The sequence below is a fragment of the Nicotiana tabacum genome, chromosome 16 (genome assembly GCF_000715075.1).
Source record: "Nicotiana tabacum cultivar K326 chromosome 16, ASM71507v2, whole genome shotgun sequence".
Taxonomy (NCBI): Eukaryota; Viridiplantae; Streptophyta; class Magnoliopsida; order Solanales; family Solanaceae; genus Nicotiana; species Nicotiana tabacum.
The window spans coordinates 76,650,937-76,675,129 of NC_134095.1; the positions used below are offsets into that span (position 1 = coordinate 76,650,937).

Consider the following 24,193-nt stretch of genomic DNA (forward strand, 5'->3'; position numbering starts at 1 on the left):
AGATAATTGCTATTCATAAAGAAAGTCGAGAATGTGTATGGTTGAGGTCTATAATACATATTATTCGAGACAAATGTGGTTTGAAGTGTTATAAACTACCCACAATTTTGTATAAAGACAATACAACATGCATAGCCGAATTGAAGGCAGGATTCATAAAAAGGAGTCAGGACAAAGCACATTTCACCAAAGTTATTTTTCATACATGATCTTCAAAAAAATGGTGATATCAATGTGCAGCAGATTCGTTCAAGTGATAATATGACTGATTTGTTCACCAAATCTCTACCGACGTCAACCTTCAAGAAACTAGTGTACAAGATTGGGATGTGAATGATCAATGATGTGAATTGATGCTCTCATAAGTGGGAGTTAATACACGTTGTACTCTTTTTCCCTTACAAGATTTTGTCCCACTGGGGTTTTCCTTGCAAGGTTTTTAACGAGGCAACCAAAAGGCGTATTTCTAAACATGTGTACTCGTTTTCCTTCACTAGAATTTTTTCCCATAGGGTTTTTTCCTAGTAAGGTTTTAATGAGGCACATTATCTATGGACATCCAAGGAGGAGTGTTATGATAAATATCACATTATGGCGGATGTCTACTCTTCTTCCATGATCTTCATCTCAAATGCTTAATGGCATATTCAATGACATATTTTGTATGTTCAATGACATATTCCACGACATATCTTCTTCACTTTTTATGCCTATATAAAGGCCTTGTAATAGATAGGAAAATACACACAATTGAAGAAGAAAATCTCTTCCTTCTCTCTATCTCTATTTCTTGTTCATGTTTTACTAAATTGCTTTTATTTCTTGTTTATGTTTTACTAAATTGCTTTTATTTCATAACATATTCAGCTTTCTTTCTTTTTTGGGGTGAATAATAGCCTCTGTCCTTAACCTTCTCAAGTGGACCAAAATATAGATATAGATAAAGAGCACTTAAAATGTTAAGTCCAAATGTGTAATTAGGGGAGAAATTTAAAAATAGCCAGATTTACGAGTGGTCATTCAAAAATAGCCACAGTTTCAAAAGTAATCGAAATTTAGCCACTTTTCATGTAAAGATAAATCTGAATGAAAACACTGTTCAAAATCCGGAAAAATACTCAAGCATAATATACTGGAGTTCCAGTATAATATACTGGAGTTTGGAGCACTGGTGCTCCAGTCTCTAGAATATTATATTGGAGCCAACAAAGTATACCGGTCCAGCATAATATACTGGAAGTTCATACACAGGTGCACCGAACTCCAGTATATTATATTGGACCGGTCTCTATTGCAGCAGAATAGTGGCTATTTTTCAATGATTTGGCAAATGTTGGCTATTTTTGAATGATCAGTCCGAAAACTGGCTAGACCATGTTATTTTAATTGTAATTAGGGGTGGCAATTTGAGCCCAAACCCATCTAACCCGCCCAATCTGCTCAGAGATTAATGGGTTGTGCTACAAACATTTTAGCTCATGGGTCAATTTGGGCTGAGCCCAAGTTAACCCATTATTTTATATCTCATTCTGACCCATTAAGCAGCTCAAATACAACACATGAAACTCATCCAATATAAAGGGATGTCAACTCAACTTTATCTAGAAATTTACTTAGTTGCCCAAATTTTATTGTTTTTTTTTTTGTATTTTTAATTTTGTTTTTACTTTTTTACACCACCCAACCACCCTACCCCTACCCTCCACCCCCACAAACCCCCTTAAAACAATTTACTTTTTTTTTTTTTGTATTTTCAATTTTCTTTTTTCTTTTTTATTTTTCTGCACCACCCACCACCCTACCCCCTCCCCCCTCCTCAAACCCCCTCAAAAAAAAAATTCACTTTTTTTTGTATTTAAAATTTTCTTCTTTTTTATTTTTCTGCATCACCCACCCACCCTACCCCCTCCTCCCGCACAAACTCCGTCAAAAAAAAAATTTCTTTTTTTTTTGGTATTTTTTGTTTTGTTTTTCTGCACCACCTCTACACTCTACCTACCCCTCCAAACCCCTTAAAAAAATTTTATACCTTTTTTATTGTATTTTGAATTTTCTGTTTTTTCATTTTTCTGCACCACCCATCCTCACCCTCGCCCGCAAAATATTTTTCAACTTATACATTTTAAGGTAAAAGGTTTTTTTATGCAAGATGAGCATGGTTCTAAAATATGGGTCAAGTTGGGCGGGTTGGGTTATGATTTATTTAGCCCATCTTGACCCAGCCCATCTTAGCCCAAGTACACTTTGGGTTGGGTTGGGCAATGACCCACTTATTGACCTAACCCATCTTGACCCGCCCAAATTCAACCCAACCAGTACATTTGCCACCCGTACGTGTAATGCCCCTTGACATGATAACTTATGAAACCAGAAAGATAATTATCGAGTGATAGGAAAACCCTATATTTCAAACAACATAGGAAATTTAAATGCTAAATAAAAACAGATAAGTATTTTGGGTTTTTCTTATTTTCCGATTTTTATTCAAAGAAATCCACAATCGAACAAAAAAACAAAATATTTGAATTCTTCATCTGAAACCAAACCAAGAAATATATCAAAAATTTCAGTTTCTTTGATTTTTGACTTAATCTGAATAGTGCAGACCCCTAAATAGTTATCTATTGGTATGACATGGATCCTTGGAGCAATGGTAAAGTTATCTCTGTATGACATATAGGTCATGGGTTTGAACTGTGAAATCAGTTATTAATGCTTGCATCAACGTAGGCTACATACATTACACTCTTTAGGGTGTGACCCTTTTTCAGACCCTGCGTGAACTGGGATGGTGTAACGGGCTGCTCCTTTTTTATGACATGGAAAAAGTGGTCAATTATCTCGATCCTCTTAATTAGAACTCGGCTCTCCTTGTAATTGAAAACCCAACAACGACCGTAGGTAAGGTGCAGCTGAAATCCAAGATCTGTAACTTCTTTTGTTGTAGGGTCATGCATATAGCACCAGCTATGAAGTTTCAGTGATTTTGAAAATCATCTTATCATCCTCCCAGATGCCGCGAGGCCAATGAGCATCTATTAGAGGTTGAATAGAAACAACTTTTGTCCTGCTATCCTTTTGTTTCATTACGCACACATCATATATGGATGTCATAGCCTTACCGGCGTCACCAGCTAACATAGAAAGCAAGTCACCACCCCAAGTCAGTTGGAATAGCTTTCCTTGCATCTCCCCCAAACTGTTCACTGCCCATGTCAAACGAGCGTATGCTGTAGATTTCATTGAGGCCCCTCAAAATCCAATAATAAACCCCGTTGACATAAGTGACATCAAGAAGCACAATATATATTAAGGTACTGCTGGAAAGGAATTCAGGTGTAAGGTTCTTCCACGAGTTGTTGCATAAGGAATAGACGGTCATATATGTGGGGTCCAATCCCTATAATGAATAAGTCTAAGTTACCAAATTGGATTTGCTGGCCAAATTGGTGGGCGTTAGGACGGAAAAATTTGCATTGATACTATGGCTGTCCAACGGGACGGGACGGACCGCTTCAAGTTAAATGGGATGGGCCAATGTTAAACGGGACACGGGATGGGACGGGACGGCCATTTCGTCCCGTTTGTCCCGTCCCATTTCGTCCCGTCCCGTCCCGCCAGTTTTTTTAAAAAAATTAGCCATTGGACAACGACTTAAATTGCAAAAAAAGCCGTTACCAACGGTCCAAACAACCCCTACCCCCCGAAACACCCCCTAACCCCCCCAAACTTTTAATATAACCCCTAAGTTTATTAAATTACACTTTGGACCTATTTTCTACTATAAATACCCCTCATTCTTCTTCATTTTTTCCCACAAAAAATCAATCTTCTCTCTCAAATCTCTTACACTCTAATATTTTATCTATATTCTATATTATTCTCTCAATTTTGTTACTATCAAGTATCAACTATCAACTATCAAGTATCAAGTGATAACTTTCAAGTTTCAACTTTCAAGTATTTGGGCAAATGTTTTGGAGCAACTTTCAAGCTTCAAATTAATTCGTCAAGTATTTGGAGCAATATTCTGGGCAATTTCTTCAAGTTTCAATATTTAATCACGGTGCACTCGTTCCATCTCCTAATTTTAATATATAATTTTTGCGTATCATTTTAGTGCTTAATTTTTGTGTTTACTTTACGTGTTATATTTTCGTATTTCATTTGTGTGTGTTAATATTTGTTTTAGCTTTTTTAATTTAATTTCATATTTAAATTATGGCACCTAAAAATGTATTTGGTATTTTTAAAAAAATAGTAAAAAAAATAGTAAAAGTGAAAGTAGTAGTAATCCTAATCATAACCCTTCTCCTAGACCTAGAATTAGAAAGAATATTGATGAAATGACTCATGTTGATGAAACTTCATCCCCCCAACCCCCCACATTTTATGATGTTCATGTCGGAGAACAATTAGATCATGAAACTTTACAAAGACAATTTGGCAATGATATTTTTTTTGAGGATGAAGAAAATGAGGAAGAAGAATTAGATGAAACACCCACTAGTCCCGCAACACAAGCTCCAACTCAAAGTCAATCTCAGTCTGGAGCTTTACCCCCTGTACCCCCTGTAAGGGGTAAGCCTAAGGCTGAACGTCCCAAAACATCACTTGTATGGAAATTTTTTAAACATGATAAAGTCAATCATCGTGCTATATGTGAAAAATGTAAGCAAGTATTTGCACACACAACAAGTGGTGGGACGGGGGGTTTAAGTAGACACTTAATAAGGGATCACAAATCTTTATGGATACAAGCTAACATAGAAGCCGAAAAAATTATAGATCCTACCATCAGTACTGACACTCCTAGTGGATCTAGTTCTAATCAAATTCAACAACAACTTGACCCTGCTTCTTGTCATGTTTTACGCAAATATAACAAAGATAGAGATCGTGAGAACTTAGCAAAAATGGTGGCTGTCTGTGGCTTACCTTTTACTTTCCCTTCTCACCCTGCTTTTGTGCATTATATATAAGAAACTTATAACCCTGCTTTTCAAGGTTTTCCTAAGACCACGGTTAGAAATAATGTTTTTAAATTTCAAATCGAATATCTTCAGTATATTCGTTGTGTATTTTTTCACTTAGATTGTAAAGTGTCTATCACATCTGATATAGGTCGTAGTCCTAATGGTTGTGATTATTTAACTGTTACATGTCATTGGGTTGATCATCACTGGAACTTGCAAAAACGTATTATCGGTTATAAATTTGTTGATTCAAAACACACTGGAGCATATATTGCAACTACTGTTCTACAAATACTTGATTTTTATTGTGACTGTCACACCTCCTTTTTCGCCCGAGCCGCCTGCAAAGGGGCGCGGAAGGGAGTTTTTTTCCAATTAAAGGACAATCGAAACGGGATTTATTTATTTATTTCAGAGTCACCACTTGGGAGATTTATGGTGTCCCAAGTCACCGGTTGAATCCCGAATCGAGGAAAAGAATGACTCTATTTAACAGTCTGCGCACCAGAAATTCGGATAAGGAATTCTGTTAACCCGGGAGAAGGTGTTAGGCATTCCCGAGTTCCGTGGTTCTAGCACAGTCGCTCAACTGTTATATTCGGCTTGATTATCTGATATAATACATGTTAAACATATGTGCGAATTTTGACTTTTAACCGCTTTTATCATTATTATTATTTTTATCGAAAATTACAACATCGTGAAAATATATCTCGAACCACGTCACATCAATGTACCCGTGGTTATCGACATATTTCGACTCTGTTGAGATTTGAATTTGGGTCACATAAATGTGCACCCGAGTTTAAGAAAATAAATTGTTAAAGGCGCGCCTAAAGCGACTAGCGTATCATTATTTTTTGGGTAAGGTCGTGAAATTTGCTAAACGACCGATCTCGAAGTCTATACAATTATTAACCTTTTATTGAGGGCCCCGCAACTTATACGTTTTATTGGGTGAGGCTCATCTCATTTATTTTAACAGGATAATCCTAAAATGCCTATATTTTTTCTATTAAATTTGTCTCTACAAAATGAAAGAGAAAAGGTCCTAATTTATTTACATGCTTACGAGTTGTTATAGTTGGGTTCCGAATATGATTCGTAAAATCTGAAATGATGCAAGCAGGGCAGTCCGTTGTCAATGCGGGCCCAGACCCAATGTGTATGGTACAAACTGGACCCGGGCCATCTCATTCACATGTTACTACCTAATTACATTATACTAGGCATGCTCACAGTTTGTCAAATTAAAAAAAAACTTGGCAATCTAATTTTAATCCTAAACCGTTTTATATGCTGAAATTAACCAATAGTATTTAGCTAAACAATATTCCTACAAGTTCCGAAATGATCTATTCGTTTAATGAACTAACTGTTGAATGTTTAAAAATAGTCTAAATCAGCTAACATGCTTTTTGAGACATGATAATCATCCAACAATAACGAATTAACTAGACAGAGTTACTACACCATTTATTTATTTTTAGGCAATACATAGATAGTTCGTCCGCTAAGCTACCGTCAGATGTTCCATTATATATATTAAACAGCTACATGTTCTGATTAGAGTAAGCTAAATAATGTATATATATAAATAAAATTCAGAATATAATTAAGATAAATTCAGAACTTCAACTCTTCATTTCATATTCATGCTTCATGTTTCAGTTTACAGTAACCAGCGTGTCAGTTGTGTACCTGATATTGGAAGCAAAAGAAAAGGAAGATCAGCAGAAATGCAGTAGCATACAACAACAGCGACACCCAGCAACCAGTAACAACCAGCAATGAGAAACCAGTGACAGATTTTAAAATCAAGATAAAAATCCAGCAAACCAGTGAAGTAGTGGCAAACAACCAACCAAACTCAAGGAACAAATCAAACGAAAATCCAGAGACACCAATAACAATCAAATGGCATAAGTAAAGGGAATCTTTTCAGATTGAAAGACTAGTTAATGTTTAACCCTTAATTTCTGAATCCGTATATCAGAATATTTAGATTGTATATCAGGTGTATACTACTCTCTCTTTAAATTTCCAGAATGTTTTTTTTGAAGTCTTAATATTTTCGGAATTCCCTCTCTTTTCAATCTCCAGCCCCTTTTTATTTGTGTCCAGCCCCTCTATTTATTACAACTTTCAGCATTTTAAAAATTAAATCCCACTATCTTCTACCCATCCCCCTTTAATTTTTCACTACCTAATGTTTTGTCCCCCATTACTGATTAAACAAATACATTATCCCCTCCATTATATCTTATCCCCCATGCCTACCTTAAACAATTATATTATTCCCCCACTATATTATGTCTTGTCACCCACCATGTACTATTTTAATATTATTTAAATATTATTTAATCTTAATGGATAGAGCACTCAAAATAAAAAATTGTTCAGATTTTCAATTCAAAAAATACCCCTCTGAAATTACTGAAATTATCATTTTACCCCTGAAAATACTGCAATTGACCATTCTAACCCCGTCAGCTATAACCAATTCACCTGATCAATTCTAACCAAAATACAGCAGCTATAACCAATTCCTAATTAAATTTTATGAACAAACTTAAACTAAATGATGAACAACAAGGAAACAACTGGAATTATTTTAGAACAATATGTTTTTAATAACAAACCTATTTTCAGATTCAACAACAATAACAAACAAGTATATTCAAATCATTGAGCTCAAATTCAAATTAAACTTAAACAAAACAAAAAAACAGATTCAAATCACTAAACTCAAATAATCAATTGATCTTCAAATTAAATCCAACAACATTACAACAAAGATGCAAGATTCAAACTAAATCAAAAAATTAAAAACCACAACATAAATTCACATTAAATCACTGGATTAAAATGAACTTCAAACAAAAAAATGAACATGAATTAAATCTAAATTAAACAACAAAGAACGGATTCAAGCGATTAAACTAACACTCTATATTAAAACTAAATCCTTTTAAATTAATAAAAACAAACTGAAGAAATAATTAATTGAACTTCAACTTAAATCTAATAACATTATAATTAAACTAACAATTTCTACATAAAATATTAACAAGAAAAAATGAAACAAACTGAAGAAAATAAAATAAAAAAACGATAAACACGAAATTAATATCAAACATATATTGATTTCAGATCCGAAAATATCAAACAAATTAAGGAAAGAAACGAAACTTAAACCAACTAACCGGATCGGAACGACGATGAACTTGAACGAAAACAAATCTGCCCGGAAACAATTATCGCACCAAAATAACTCGATGCCGAAGACGACCACGAACGGACGATCAAAGAAGATGGTCGTTTGGTATTGTTTGAAAACGAGGCAGTGGCAGCCCGTCGAAGCTGGACGAAGCAGAAGGCAGCAGCAGCCCGGTTTGCTTGGGGACGTTCATGGTGGTTTATGGAGGCGGTGAAGCAGCAGTAGCTGCTACTGCTGAACATGGAGCTCGACGAGGCAGCTGGGAGGTGAAGCAGAAGCTCGTCGAGGCAGCTGGAGGTCGACTGGGCAGTGTCGACGATGAAGACGAAGAAGAAAGCAGCCTGCTTGGCTTTTGTTTGGAGCTGCTGTGCTGTTGGTGATCGCCGGCGGAGAAGGTGATGAAGCAGCAGCAGTGGTCGACGTCATTCATGGTGGTTAGTTTCATGACGGAAAATGAAGACGAAGCAGCGTCAGCACTGGTCGTGGAGGTGAGGACGATGGAGGTTGTTCAAGGTTGTTGTTTGAGCTTGAAGAAGATGAAGACGGGGCAACCATGAGATTGGGGTTCGAGGGGTGTTGATGACGAGGGCTGTGTGTGTGTGCGTGTTGTTGTGGGGGGCAGCCATGGGAGAGGTTCTTGGTGAAGCTTGGAGAAGAAGAAGAAAGAGAGGGGGGGGGTAGTTTAGGTTTTTTTTTAGGTTTAGGTTTCCAAAAATGAAAAAAAAAATTAAAATGGAAGAAGAGGGTTGGGATTTGTTTGGGTTATGGGGCGGACCGGGTCGGGTCGACCCGGTGGGGTTTTATTTGATTTGGTCCATTGTTGATTTAAATTAGAAAGTGGCCCAATCCGATTTTCCTTATATTTTTTTTTGTTCTCTTTTCTTTTACTTATTAATAAAACTAAAATGCTAAAATTAAATTATAAAAACCAAAATTATCTTAAAATATTTAATTAACTCCTAATAATAATTATCACCCAAAATTAAACATCAATAAAAATAAAATCACACAATTTGGACATTAAATGCTAAAAATGCAAAAGATGCCTATTTGTAATTTTTATTCTTGTAAAACAAACTTAATTACTTATAATTGCAAACCTAAATCCTAAATGCAAATGCGATATATTTTTGTATTTTTTTATTAATTTAGCAAATAAACATGCACAAACAAAATGCAAACAATACAAGAAAAATAACACAAAATTCACAACAATTGCAAACAATCAAAAAATTGTTTTATTTTTTGAAATTTTTTTGGAGTAATTCTCATATAGGGCAAAAATCACGTGCTTACAGCTGCCCCTCTTTGTCCAAAGACACGAAGAGTTTTCGTGCAAAGATAAAGTGAGTGATTTTTTGCCCATCCGAGTACTCCGTGTGAAGCATTTTTTGAAAAAAGTTTAACCGAACCTTTGCTTCAAAGGTTTCCTACATATCCCTGGCTAGAAGGGAATCAAGTTAATGTAGTTCGGGAAGTTTTGGTAGCTGGGACTACCATGAGACTGCAATGTTACTGCTGTTGCATGTTGTTTTTACTGCTTTTCGATCTCCTTATTACACCATGCTGAAAGAAAACAAGAAGCTAGACTAGACCATAGTCTATGAATTACAAAATCTTATCTAGATCATGCTCTTGTGTCTCTTGTTGCTTTGATGTCTCGGTGACTCCTCTGGTATTTCTTTACTTCCGATTTGTCTTGTATTCTCCCTTGACTGCCGATCTCGAACTGCTTATTTCCTTTTCGCATTATTTTTCCATCGTGTCTTGGACTTCCTTCCTCTGCTGGGGATTCTTGTTGTTTCCCGCTAGGGATTCCGGTTGGATTCTTCTGCTTTACTGACTTGAAATGTATTCCTCTATTATATGGGTGGGCTCCCAACTTCAACCAACAACTTTGAAAAATAAAATCGTCATTCTGTTCTTCAGGGGGGCTCCTGACCTCGACAACAACTTTAAAATAAATCGCCATTCTGTTCTTCAGGGGGGCTCCTGACCATAACCACAACTTTGAAAATAAATCGCCTTTCCTTTCTTCAGGCGGGCTCCTGACCTCATCAACAACTTTGAAAATAAATTGTCATTCCTCTCTTCAGGCGGGCTCCTGACCTCATAAACAACTTTGAAAATAAATCGCCTTTCCTCTCTTCAGGCGGGCTCCTGACCTCATCAACAACTTTTAAAATAAATCGTCTTTCCTCTCTTCAGGCGGGCTCCTGACCTCATCAACAATTTTGAAAATAAATCGCCATTCCTCTCTTCAGGCGGGCTCCTGACCTCAATAATGACTTGGAAAATAAATTGTCATTCCTCTCTTCAAGCGGGCTCCTGACCTCAACAACAACTTTGAAAATAAATTGCCATTCCTCTCTTCAGGCGGGCTCCTGACCTCAACCATAACTTTGAAAATAAATCGTCATTCCTCTCTTCAGGCGGGCTCTTGACCTCAACCACAACTTTGAAAACAAATCGCCATTCCTCTCTTCAGGCGGGCTCCTTACCTCAACCACAACTTTTGAAAATAAATCGTCATTCCTCTTTTCAGGCGGGCTCCTGACCTCAACACCAACTTTGAAAATAAATCGTCATTCCTCTCTTCAGGTGGGCTCCTGACCTCAACCATAACTTTGAAAATAAATCGCCATTGCTTTCTTCAGGCGGGCTCCTGACCTCAACCATAACTTTGAAAATAAATTGCCATTCCTCTCTTCAGGCGGGCTCCTGACCTCATCAACAACTTTGAAAATAAATTGTCATTCCTCTCTTCAGGCGGGCTCCTGACCTCATCCACAACTTTGAAAATAAATTGCCTTTGGCAATGATTTATGAAACATATATTTTGGCAATGTTCATACAAGCAGGACCACTCGGGTCGAAATAAATTAAACGTTCTTTGGAGAAAGGATTAAATTCAATATCCTGTTCAAGGGCGGATGAACCCGAAATATCCTATTCGAGGGTGGATGAACCCAAAATATCCTATTCAAGGGCGGATGAACCCAAAATATCCTATTCGAGGGTGGATGAACCCAAAATATCCTATTCGAGGGCGGATGAACCCAAAATATCCTATTCGAGGGCGGATGAACCCAAAATATCCTATTCGAGGGCGGATGAACCCAAAATATCCTATTCGAGGGCGGATGAACCCAAAATATCCTATTCGAGGGCGGATGAACCCAAAATATCCTATTCGAGGGCGGATGAACCCAAAATTCTTTAACTTAAATGTAAAGACTGAAATATATTCCTCTGTTATATGGGCGGGCTCCCAACTTCAAAACTTGAAATTTAAATCGCCATTCTACAGGTGGGCTCCTGACTTCTTCAACTTAAAATTTAACAACCTCCGTTCTACAGGCGGGCTCCTTACTTCAACAATTTCTTTGAAAATAAATCGAGCTCCTTTCGAGTGATGGAGAAAGATTCATCGGACTAAGATTTGATATCTTAGGAGAAAATTTCATCGGACTAAGATTGTATCGGGAGGGAAATCCATCAGACTAGGACTTTTATCCTAGGAGGAAAATGTAAAGATCAAAGGTTTGAGAAACTTACCTTTGTAATTTATTCTTTTCTTTTCTTTTTTCCTTGCGCTGCTTTGTTCCTGTTTCAACTCTCAAGCAAAGAAAATTTTATCAGTTTTTTAAAATGGTGGCCGATTTGTGGCCTTGCTGGGGATGGCTTTCTCCTTTAAAAGCTCGTGTTGTCTTTCCCCGAGACTTCTGGGGATAACACTGCTGGGGAATTATTTACTTACTTGTTGGGGGATAATATTATTGGGGAATCTCCTTTCTTCCCCTTTTTCCAAAACTACTTCCTTCAAAACTTTTCTTTCTCAACATTGCTGGGAATAAAATGTTATCAGCTGGGGATAATTCTGTCAAGGATAACACTGCTGGGGGATTTTGATTCCTTCCAAACTAGTGCTTCACTCTTCTGAAGGCTGCTGGGAATGACACTGGCCTTTTGCAATTTTCGAGCACAAGTTTCATCCTTTTGTTCTGTCCGCTGGGGAACAACTTCCTTCATTAAAACTTGTTATGCTGGGGGTAACACTGGTTCAAAGACCACTTCCCTTTAGACTGGTGCTATCTTTATTCTTCCCCAAATGGGTATCTGACTTCCAGAAAATTTTCTAAATGAAAGGAAAATTTTCTGCCCCAGTTTGATAATCTCTCTTGTGGCATGCATTTCCGTCATCAATGCCATTTCCTTTACCTGTTTCAAATCAAACAAAATTTGTTAGTTTAAAACGTGGTGGTTGGTTGTGATACTCCTACTGGGGATGGCTTTTCCCTTTCTCCTTCCCTGATCTGCGTTCCTATTACACTATCAAAACTTGCTTGGGATGATGGTATTTGCTGGGGATGATATTCCTGCTGGTCTTAGAATGACTTGCCCTACTTTGCGTCGTTTGGATATCTTGAAACTTGGGTGATAACTTCCGACCTTATTGCCTATTCCTTATTCACCAACCTCTCAACGTTGTTTTTCCCTCTTGACCAGGTATCTTTTCCATGATAGCTGATTCCCCTTGAGGATTTTGCAATGTTTTGCTGATAAACCACATTCTTTGTTCATTCGTGTCACTGAAAACAACCTTTTCTGCTGGGGATATCCCTCCTCTTTTGTGGCATAGCTCGGAAACTGGCATTTCCACGACCTTTTAGTTTCATATGAATTTCTCAAATCATGCCCATTGCTCTCCGTATTGTTCTTTCTTGATTTGTCCATGGGCCTTGGCCTTGAGGTTTATAACCTTTGATTTCGGCGGGGATATCCCTCCTGACACTCGTCCATCCTTTCGTCAATCTCCTTTTGCTGGAGATATCTTTCTTGACACTGGCCTCGCGCTTGTTCATTCCGGACTTAGACCATTTGGATGTTCTAATCGAATCTAGCCTTGCATAATTGGAAAGCTGATGGCAGATTTTGAAGTCATTTGTCACTTGTTCTGACCAAACAGACTCTACTGGGGAATTTTTCTATGAAAGGAGAAAGATAAACAAAAAGGAACCAAATAAAAGACAAAGGAAAAAGAGGACTCTTTACCAAGAAAAACTATAAATAAAAACCTATCAAACGCCGATACCGACTCCAATGGTCATATGTGGCCTATCCTCTGCCGTCAATCGTCTTTCAAGATCTTCATTTGGCGATTCCCCATCTGATTCTCAATCTTATTCGACTTGTAGTGCCCGAAGGGTTTTCACTATCAAGCCTCTCTCATTTTGATTTTTCTCTCAGCTTTCATCGCCTTACGGTGCCCGTGAAGATCTTCACCGATAAGACTCTCTCATTTGTATTACTTTCCAGCTGGGGATTGGGGTGTTACCTAGAAGACTCTCTTTTTATTTCTTTTCTGTTGGGGATTAGAGTCCTTTCTGTTGTGGATCAGAGTGTTATGTTCACCGGTAAGACTCTCATTTGTTTGACTTGGCATCTTTTGAAGACTAATAAGAAGGTCTTTCTTTGGACCGTAATGTGGGATTTTGGATAAGCTAGAAAGAAAGGGTATTAAAAGCTCAAAAACAAATCAATTTGGGGTTCAAAATTACAACCTTCGGAACCATATTTGTTTACAACAAGCGCAACCCTTGCCCCAGTTTCTTGCTTGGGATTTTTTTTTAATTTTTTGTTACACTATGCACACTATGACCGAGCTGTAAAGCGCCTACGTATCCTCTTTGAGGAATCAGGTCAAACGTAGTTCCCAATTCCTTTGTTTTCTTCTGACTTTTGTTTTTGTTATCACTTTCTCTTTTCTTTTCATTTTTTTGTTGTTGTTTTTTTTTCCGTTTTTGTTGCTTTCTTTTCCCTTTTTTTTCTTTTTCTTTTTCTTCCACGTTTGTGTTTCTAACCTTGGCTACGGATTCCGAACGAGGGGTATGAAAGAAAATAAATAAGGCTCAAAAGGGGTAACGAATGATAAAGTGTTTAGGTAGCAGAACAAAATGTCTTCGTCATTCCAGTCTTCAAAACATGCCAAGTGCAAACAACACAATTAAACAAAGATTTGTAGCCTCTTCTGATGGCGCTGGACTTGACAATTATATTCACATGTTCGCCTTTTCATTTATCATTTTTAAAGCACCGTTGGGCAACACTCTCACTTGCTTTTATGGTTTTTCTTTATGTTTTATTTGCCCCAGTTTCACGTGGCTCGGGCTTCAAAGGATATCAAGCTGTTCCTATTTCCCTTAAGTGTCCCGAACATCTCCCAATGGATTTATGATTAACTCTTGAGATTAGGCCTAAACTGTGCACACATGTCATGTCACTAGAATCGGCGTTGAACGAGGACAAAACAAAAGGATAAAAAGAACTAAACAAAGAAAATGACTGGAAATAATAAAAGGCCGGATTTTGCATTAGACTACCGGTGAAATGGTTTAAATAACAAAACAAACAAAAACAAACCAGAATAAAATCCCGAAACAACCTGGACAAAACTAAACAAAACTCTATGACAAAATGGAAAGATAAGAAAGTTTGACACAAGAAAATATCCGTATTACAACCCTAAGAATAATCCGGACAACAGAAATGACATCAAAATAAGCCACCAAAAGCTTCTCTCTTGCTAACCAAGGAATGGAGCGTCCTCCCACTTATCAAACCTGGCATCTTAGCCACTGAGCTTCGCATCAATATTGCCAAGACTATTACCAACTTCAATATCATCAACCTCAGTCAACAAGTTCCCAATAGGATTCGAGTGCTCCCTGTCATCAGGCAGCTTCCCCACAAAGTGTTCATCATGATGTGCAGGTAAAGGATTCTGCGCGATATTTTGGGTGTCACTATCTTGGATCACAATCAGATTTTCCTGGATCATCCTTTCTATTTCTCTTTTCAAATTACGACAGCTCTCAATGCTGTGCCCTATGACGTTGGAGTGGTATGCGCATCGTGCAGCAGGATCAAAGCTTCTTGCACGTGGATCTGGAGTATATGCGGGGAGCGGCTCAATCAGGCCAGCATTCCTTAGCCTTTCAAACAGACTTGCATAAGATACTCCGATAGGGGTGAAATCCTTTTCTCGTTTCAGCAACCTCTCGTTCCTAAATGCTTGATTGGGCCGGAAACCTGATCTAGAGGGCTTTCGGTAGGCTTGTGAGTGTGGATAGGCCTTTTGTGGAGCTGGGTATTTGGAAAGTGAAGCATGTCTTTGGGAGTCTCGTGGAGAAGAGTAGCGTTGGGGAGGGGAGTAGCGTTGACGAGTGATGGAGCTACTCGGGTAGCTGGGAAAGCTACAATAAGTGGGTTGGGATGGAGAGTGTGGGGGATCATCCGTTATGGTGTTGGGTGCTTGGGTAAGGACAGAGTTCAAGAAGCTTGGCGGTGGCGGGGGTGGTGCTTTCCCAGTCATCCATGCCTGATACATGTCTGCCACATGCTGTCTCAGCATTTTCACTTCTTCTACCAACCCGTTGTTCCGTTCGACCAGTTGTTGTCGGTCATCGGTACCGACCCACTCGGTTCTGAGGTTCTGAGTCATTGTCCTTTGACTTTGCTTTGCAGGGAGGAGTTACCACAACCAACCACTTTTCTATATATGAACACAACAAAGTGAAGCCATCACGTTAGTGTTAGGGCATTTGACAGATAATCATATATCAGAGATGCAGTGCACCTAAGCAGTTAAACCGTTCTATCATGCATTCACTTCAGTTACGTGCGTCGTTCTGGCTTCTTGTAATTGTGCCCCTTTGAAAATCTCCCGCACTTTCCTTTATTTCTCATTCTCTTTTTTTTTATTATTCCTTTTTTCTTCAGTGGTGGTCGAATCTTATGGAGATTGCCTACGTATCATGACCCCGCATGAATCAGACCTTGTGTAGTTCGGACCAATAAAAGGTAAATAATAATAAAACATTTTTTTGGAATTTTCAATTTTCATTTTAAACAAACTTGATTACAAAAGTTTAAAAACTGACCATACTAACAGACTTTGACAAAAGACAACAAACGGTCTCGAAAATCAAATAGCCCGCATACTCTAATCAAAGAATTACAAACTCAAAAACAAACAGCCAGATTCCTTCCCCTATATGCCAATTTTAACCAAATGGTTGTTTTTCGACGTGGCCCCTTCTCAATTTCACATGAATTTTAAGGCCGGGAAGGATTATTTTACGACCTTTCACAAACTTGTTCGTTCTTTTACGAAAATAGCCCTTCGACAACTGAAAGATACTCTAAGGCTATCTTGGCAAGAAGGGTTTAAGACATCACCGAAGTCGTGCCGGCTTATTTTAACTAAAAACCAAACGGTATTCACTTGACCACTGACTATTTTCTTGTTTTTCAAAGAATAAAAGACCTGGTTTTGCAAACACGACCTTTCAGCACTTCGGAGACGAAGATTTTAAGGTTGTGCGGGATAACTGGTCACAACCCAAAAGAATGACCAAAGATGGTCGCTTAGGCAAAGTCAGCCTTCCGGCGTCCCTTTCGAGAACATTCGGCTATTTTTGACAAAACGGCGTGACCCAATTTATTTATGACTCTTTTCTTGTTTTTTTTTTCAAATTAGAATAAAAGACCCGGTATTGCAAACACGACATTTCTGCGCCTCAGGGACGAAAATTTTAAGGCTGTGAGGGTCAAAAATCAAAACATAACCAAAGGTGGCTGTTTATGCAAAATCAGCCTTCCGGCACCCCGTTTGGGAACATTTGGCTAATTTTTTAGCTATTTTAGCAAAAGGGGAGGTTGGACCCGATTAGGGTTGCCTACGTATCTCACATCCGGTGAGAATCAAACCGGCGTAGTTCGCCAATCAGAAATAAAGGAAATAAACTAACTCTTTTTTTTTCGAATAAAAATACTTACAAAGAAGAGAGAAAATATTTTTGGATTTCGATTTTTTTTTTTTTATTTTTTTTTTATTTTTTTTTGAAAAGAAACGACGACTAAAGAAATATTTTTTTTAATTTTAACTTCTTTTCCCCTTATTTTTTTTTGGAAAGTTCGAAAAAATTTCTAAAGAAAAAGGAAATATTTTTGGACTATTACTCTGAATTTCTGAAAGAAATACTACAAAAGAAAAGAAAAAATATTTTTGAATTTTGAATTTTCTTTTGAATTTTTAAACAAATCATTTGGATTTTGAGAGAGATTAAAAGGAAATATTTTTGTATTTTTTTTTTAATTGAGGTCTAAAAGAATGAGTAATGGAAAATATTTTTGGATTTTTTGGAATATGGTGGGCCGGAACCGAAGAGGTTTGCCTACGTATCTCACATCCGGTGAGAATCAGACCCGCGTAGTTCGGGCGATTAACTGAACTATTTTAAAACAAGACTCTTTTTTTCATTCATTTTTGGCAGCAAATAACAAAACCACTTTCAAAGCACGACTCTTTTCCTTTTCATTTTTGGCATTTTCATAAACAAATAAAAAAACTATTTTAAAAATAAGACTCTTTTTCATTTTCATTTTTCATGGCAAGACAAACTATTTTCCTTTTCTATTTTTGAAAAAAAGACAGAACAACGACTTTTTTTTCTATTTTTCCTTTGCTTTTAGTAAAACAAACTAATAAAACATTTTTTTTTCTCATTTTCTCAAAATTTCGGCAGAGTTTTGACAGTATTTGGGCATTGGGTTTTTCAAAAATAAACAATTAATTCCCTAACCGCTATTTCTCTCTTTTTTCTTTCAATTTTACAATATTCCTGATATTCAAAAGCCGGTCAGCATGCGGGCGCGAGACAAATAAATGCACGGAAAACAAATAGGATGCATCAGGATGGTCTTTTCATCTCAGGTTGCTAGTCCAAGTCGGACCCAACCCCTGTGTTGAGTCCCCTAAGTCAAATGCAATGTGATGCAAATAAGCATTCCTACTAGGGATCCGGCATGAAGTCACGTTATTCTATGTTCAAAACCTAGGTCGGTGTTCTAGACAGTGTACCCGAGCGGACAACTCGAGTTGAGGAAGGAGCTCCTTTTCGGGAACCAAAAGGCCAGCCGACTTAGAAACTTTCCGAGCCTCTTTTATTTAGGGTATGACACTAACAGAATAGGGAGTCTCAACCAGTAAGCACATCCCCAAAGGTAAGAAGAGAAGGTTTCGGCACAGTTTATATGTATAGTTCAAATAATATCAAAGCAGTAAAAGCATCATTTTGCACATTTTTAAGCTAAAACATGTAATAAGATCAAATAATAAATAAAGCCAAATATAACAATTCATCTAAGCTCGAATTCTGAACCCTGAACTAGAGATTCTAGGCAGTATCCCCAGCAGAGTCGCCAGAGCTGTCACACCTCCTTTTTCGCCCGCGCCGCCTGCAAAGGGGCGCGGAAGGGAGTTTTTTCCAATTAAAGGACAATCAAAACGAGATTTATTTATTTATTTCAGAGTCGCCACTTGGGAGATTTATGGTATCCCAAGTCACCGGTTGAATCCCGAATCGAGGAAAAGAATGACTCTATTTAACAGTCTGCGCACCAGAATTCCGGATAAGGAATTCTGTTAACCCGGGAGAAGGTGTTAGGCATTCCCGAGTTCCGTGGTTCTAGCACGGTCACTCAACTGTTATATTCGGCTTGATTATCTGATATAATACATGTTGAACATATGTGCGAATTTTGACTTTTAACCGCTTTTATCATTATTATTATTTTTATCGAGAATTACAACATCGTGAAAATATATCTCGAACCACGTCACATCAATGTACCCGTGGTTATCGACATATTTCGACTCTGTTGAGATTTGGATTTGGGTCACATAAATGTGCACCCGAGTTTAAGAAAATAAATTGTTAAAGGCGCGCCTAAAGCGACTAACGTATCATTATTTTTTGGGTAAGGTCGTAAAATTTGCTAAACGACCGATCCCGAAGTCTATACAATTATTAACCTTTTATTGAGGGCCCCGCAACTTATACGTTTTATTGGGTGAGGCTCATCTCATTTATATTAACAGGATAATCCTAAAGTGCCTATATTTTTTCTATTAGATTTGTCTCTACAAAATGAAAGAGAAAAGGTCCTAATTTATTTACATGCTTACGAGTTGTTATAGTTGGGTTCCGAATATGATTCGTAAAATCTGAAAATGATGCAAGCAGGGCAGTCCGTTGCCAATGCGGGCCCAGACCCAATGTGTATGGTACAAACTGGACCCGGGCCATCTCATTCACATGTTACTACCTAATTACATTATACTAGGCATGCTCACAGTTTGTCAAATTAAAAAAAACTTGGCAATCTAATTTTAATCCTAAACCGTTTTACATGCTGAAATTAACCAATAGTATTTAGCTAAACAATATTCCTACAAGTTTCGAAATGATCTATTCGTTTAATGAACTAACTGTTGAATGTTTAAAAATAGTCTAAATCAGCTAACATGCTTTTTGAGACATGATAATCATCCAACAATAACGAATTAACTAGACATAGTTACTACACCATTTATTTATTTTTAGGCAATACATAGATAGTTCGTCCGCTAAGCTACCGTCAGATGTTCCATTATATATATTAAACAGCTACATGATTCTGATTAGAGTAAGCTAAATAATGTATATATACAAATAAAATTCAGAATATAATTAAGATAAATTCAGAACTTCAACTCTTCATTTCATATTCATGCTTCATGTTTCAGTTTACAGTAACCAGCGTGTCAGTTGTGTACCTGATATTGGAAGCAAAAGAAAAGGAAGATCAGCAGAAATACAGTAGCATACAACAACAGCGACACCCAGCAACCAGTAACAACCAGCAATGAGAAACCAGTGACAGATTTTAAAATCAAGATAAAAATCTAGCAAACTAGTGAAGTAGTGGCAAACAACCAACCAAACTCAAGGAACAAATCAAACGAAAATCCAGAGACACCAACAACAATCAACGGGCATAAGTAAAGGGAATCTTTTCAGATTGAAAGACTAGTTAATGTTTAACCCTTAATTTTCGAATCCGTATATCAGAATATTTAGATTGTATATCAGGTGTATACTGCTCTCTCTTTAAATTTCCAGAATGTTTTTATTTTATTTTTTTGAAGTCTTAATATTTTCGGAATTCCCTCTCTTTTCAATCTCCAGCCCCTTTTTATTTGTGTCCAGCCCCTCTATTTATTACCAACTTTCAGCATTTTAAAAATTAAATCCCACTATTTTCTACCCATCCCCCTTTAATTTCCCACTTCCTAATGTTTTGTCCCCCATTACTGATTAAACAAATACATTATCCCCTCCACTATATCTTGTCCCCCATGCCTACCTTAAACAATTATATTATTCCCCCACTACATTATGTCTTGTCCCCCACCATGTACTATTTTAATATTATTTAAATATTATTTAATCTTAATGGACAGAGCACTCAAAAGAAAAAATTGTTCAGATTTTCAATTCCAAAAATACCCCTCTGAAATTACTGCAATAACCATTTTACCCCTGAAAATACTGCAATTGACCATTCTAACCATGTCAGCTATAACCAATTCATCTGGTCACTTCTAACCAAAATACAACAGCTATAACCAATTCCTAATTAAATTTTATGAACAAACTTAAACTAAATGATGAACAACAAGGAAACAACTGGAATTATTTTGACTGAACAATATTTTTTTAACAACAAACCTATTTTCAGATTCAACAACAATAACAAACAAGTATATTCAAATCATTGATCTCAAATTCAAATTAAACTTAAACAAAACAAATAAACATATTCAAATCACTAAACTCAAATAATCAATTGATCTTCAAATTAAATCCAACAACATTACAACAAAGATGCAAGATTCAAACTAAATCAAACAATTAAAAACCAAAACATAAACTCACATTAAATCACTGGATTAAAATGAACTTCAAACAAAAAAATGAACACGAATTAAATCTAAATTAAACAACAAAGAACGGATTCAAGCGATTAAACTAACACTCTATATTAAAACTAAATCCTTTTAAATTAATAAAAACAAATTGAAGAAATAATTAATTGAACTTCAACTTAAATCTAACAACATTATAATTAAACTAACAATTTCTACATAAAAAGTAAACAAGAAAAAATGAAACAAACTAAAGAAAATAAAATAAAAAAACGATAAACACGAAATTAATATCAAACATATATTGATTTCAGATCCGAAAATATCAAACAAATTAAGGACAGACACGAAACTTAAACCAACTAACCGGATCGGAACGACGATGAACTTGAACGAAAACAAATCTGCCCGGAAACAATTATCGCAACAAAATATCTCGACGCCGAAGATGACCACGAACGGACGATCAAAGAAGATGGTCGTTTGGTATCGTTTGAAAACGAGGCAGTGGCAGCCCGTCGAAGATAGACGAAGTAGAAGGCAGCAACATCCCGGTTTGCTTGGGGTCGTTCATGGTGGTTTATGGAGGCGGTGAAGCAGTAGTAGCTGCTACTGCTGAACATGGAGCTCGACGAGGCAGCTGGGAGGTGAAGCAGAAGCTCATCGAGGCAGCTGGAGGTCGACTGGGCAGTGTCGACGATGAAGACGAAGAAGAAAGCAGCCTGCTTGGCTTTTGTTTGGAGCTGCTGTGCTGTTGGTAGTCGCCGGCGGAGAAGGTGATGAAGAAGAAGAAGCAGCAGCAGTGGTCGATGTCGTTCATGGTGGTTAGTTTCACGACGGAAAATGAAGACGAAGCAGCGGCAACACTGGTCGTGGAGGTGAGGACGATGAAGGTTGTTCAAGGTTGTCGTTTGAGCTCGAAGAAGATGAAGACGAGGCAGCCATGAGATTGGGGTTCGAGGGGTGTTGATGACGAGGGCTGTGTGTGTGTGTGTTGCTGTGTGTGTGTGTGTGTGTGTTGCTGTGGGGTGTGTGTGTGTTGCTGTGGGGGGCAGCCATGGGAGAGGTTCTTGGAGAATCTTGGAGAAGAAGAAGAAAAAGAGAGGGGGGGGGTAGTTTAGGTTTTTTTTAGGTTTAGGTTTCCAAAAATGAAAAAAAAATGAAAAATGGAAGAAGAGGGTTGGGATTTGTTTGGGTTATGGGGCGGACCGGGTCGGGTCGACCCGGTGAGGTTTTATTTGAATTGGGCCATTGTTGATTTAAATTAGAAAGTGACCCAATCCGATTTTCCTTATATTTTTTTTGTTCTCTTTTCTTTTACTTATTAATAAAACTAAAATGCTAAAATTAAATTATAAAAACCAAAATTATCTTAAAATATTTAATTAACTCCTAATAATAATTATCACCCAAAATTAAACATCAATAAAAATAAAATCACACAATTTGGACATTAAATGCTAAAAATGCAAAAGATGCCTATTTTTGTAATTTTTATTCTTGTAAAACAAACTTAATTACTCATAACTGCAAACCTAAATCCTAAATGCAAATGCGACATATTTTTGTATTTTTTTTATTAATTTAGCAAATAAACATGCACAGACAAAATGCAAACAATACAAGAAAAATAACACAAAATTCACAACAATTGCAAACAATCAAAAAATTGTTTTATTTTTTGGAATTTTTTGGGAGTAATTCTCATATATGGCAAAAATCACGTTCTTACAGTGACGACCCAAAGGTTCATCACCGATTTTCTCCCTTTTCCCGTGCTTCCAAAGCCTTGAAAACCTCACTTTTAGTTTCCTCGATTTGCGTGCACAGTGCGGGCGCGTAGCTGGAAAAGCTTATGTGTTAAATTATGTGAAATTTGATAAATTGTAGCTTTAAAATGGTTAAAGTTGACTTTGGTCAACATTTTGGGTAACCCGGACCCGTGATTTGACGGTCCCAGAGGGTCCGTAGAAAAATATGGGACTTGGGCGTATGCCCAGAATCTAAATACGAGTCCCGATCACGAGAAATGAATTTTTAAAAGAAATTGTTTTCTGAAATTTAATATGAAAATTTGAAATAAAAATGAATTAGAAAGCATTGGTATCGGACCCGTATTTTGGTTCTGGCGCCCGTTACAGGTCTTATATGTGGTTTAAGAGCTTTATGTGAAATTTGGTTGAAATCAGACGTCGTTTGACGTGATTCGGACTTGAATTCCTAAATTTGAAACTTGATGAAGTTTGAGAAAAACTGGTGATTTTGAGGCTTGATTCGTTGTTTTTGATGTTATTTTGGCAATTTAATCGCATGGTTAAGTTCGTAGGATGTTGTTGAGTTAGTGTGTGTGTTTGGTTAGGAGCCCCAAGGGCTCGGGAGTGTTTCGGAGTGGTTTTGGCCTTAGAAAAAAAACTGTAGAAGTTTCAGTTCTGATGTTCTGGTATCCAGTTCTATGCGATCGCATAGGTAGCATTGCGATCACATAGAGTAATCCTTCAGGTTCCCCACATTTGTTCTATGCGATCGCATAGATTCATCCGCGATCGCATAGCTTAGCCAGATCCTTCAATGCGAACACAACCTTTAATCCGCGTTCGCGTTTCATTATGTCCAAACCTGGAATGCACAACCTTTTCTTCTATGCGTTCGCAGCAGCCCTTCCGCGATCACAATGACCGGCTTCCCCTTACCATATGCGATCACATTACCTTCTTCACGATCGCATAGGGCATTTTTGCCCAGTGATTTTAAATACCCAAAACAGAACAATGACGAGATTTAGTCCATATTTCACACGAGTTCTTCTTCTCCACAGCTCTTGAGCGAATTTTTGAGCACTTCTTCACCAAAGCTTCTTGGGTAAGTAAATTCCCACTCATTTCCTTCATCTTCCTTAATTAATTAATGAGTTTCTAAACCTAAATCATGTAATCTAGGGTTGAAATTGGGGGAAAAGGGGTAGAGTTAGGGCTTTTCGATTTTCTTCGATTTAGACCTCGTTTTGGGGTCGAATTTGAAAACAGATTGTATATCCGGGCTCATGGGGGAATGGGTAACATGGAATTGGTTCGAACCTCGTGTTTTGACCAAGCGGGCCCGGGGACGATTTTTGGAATTTTGGGGGGAAATCTTAGAAATTCATATTTAGGCATTAGCTTTAGTTTGTTTAGCTATTATTAATAT

General features: G+C 37.3%; 1 pseudogene; it reads right to left on the reverse strand.

Moving 5' to 3' along the window:
* Window positions 1–2,702: 2,702 nt before the first annotated feature.
* Window positions 2,703–24,193, reverse strand: part of LOC142170293 (F-box protein At2g34280-like) — a 106,720-nt pseudogene continuing 85,229 nt past the window's right edge.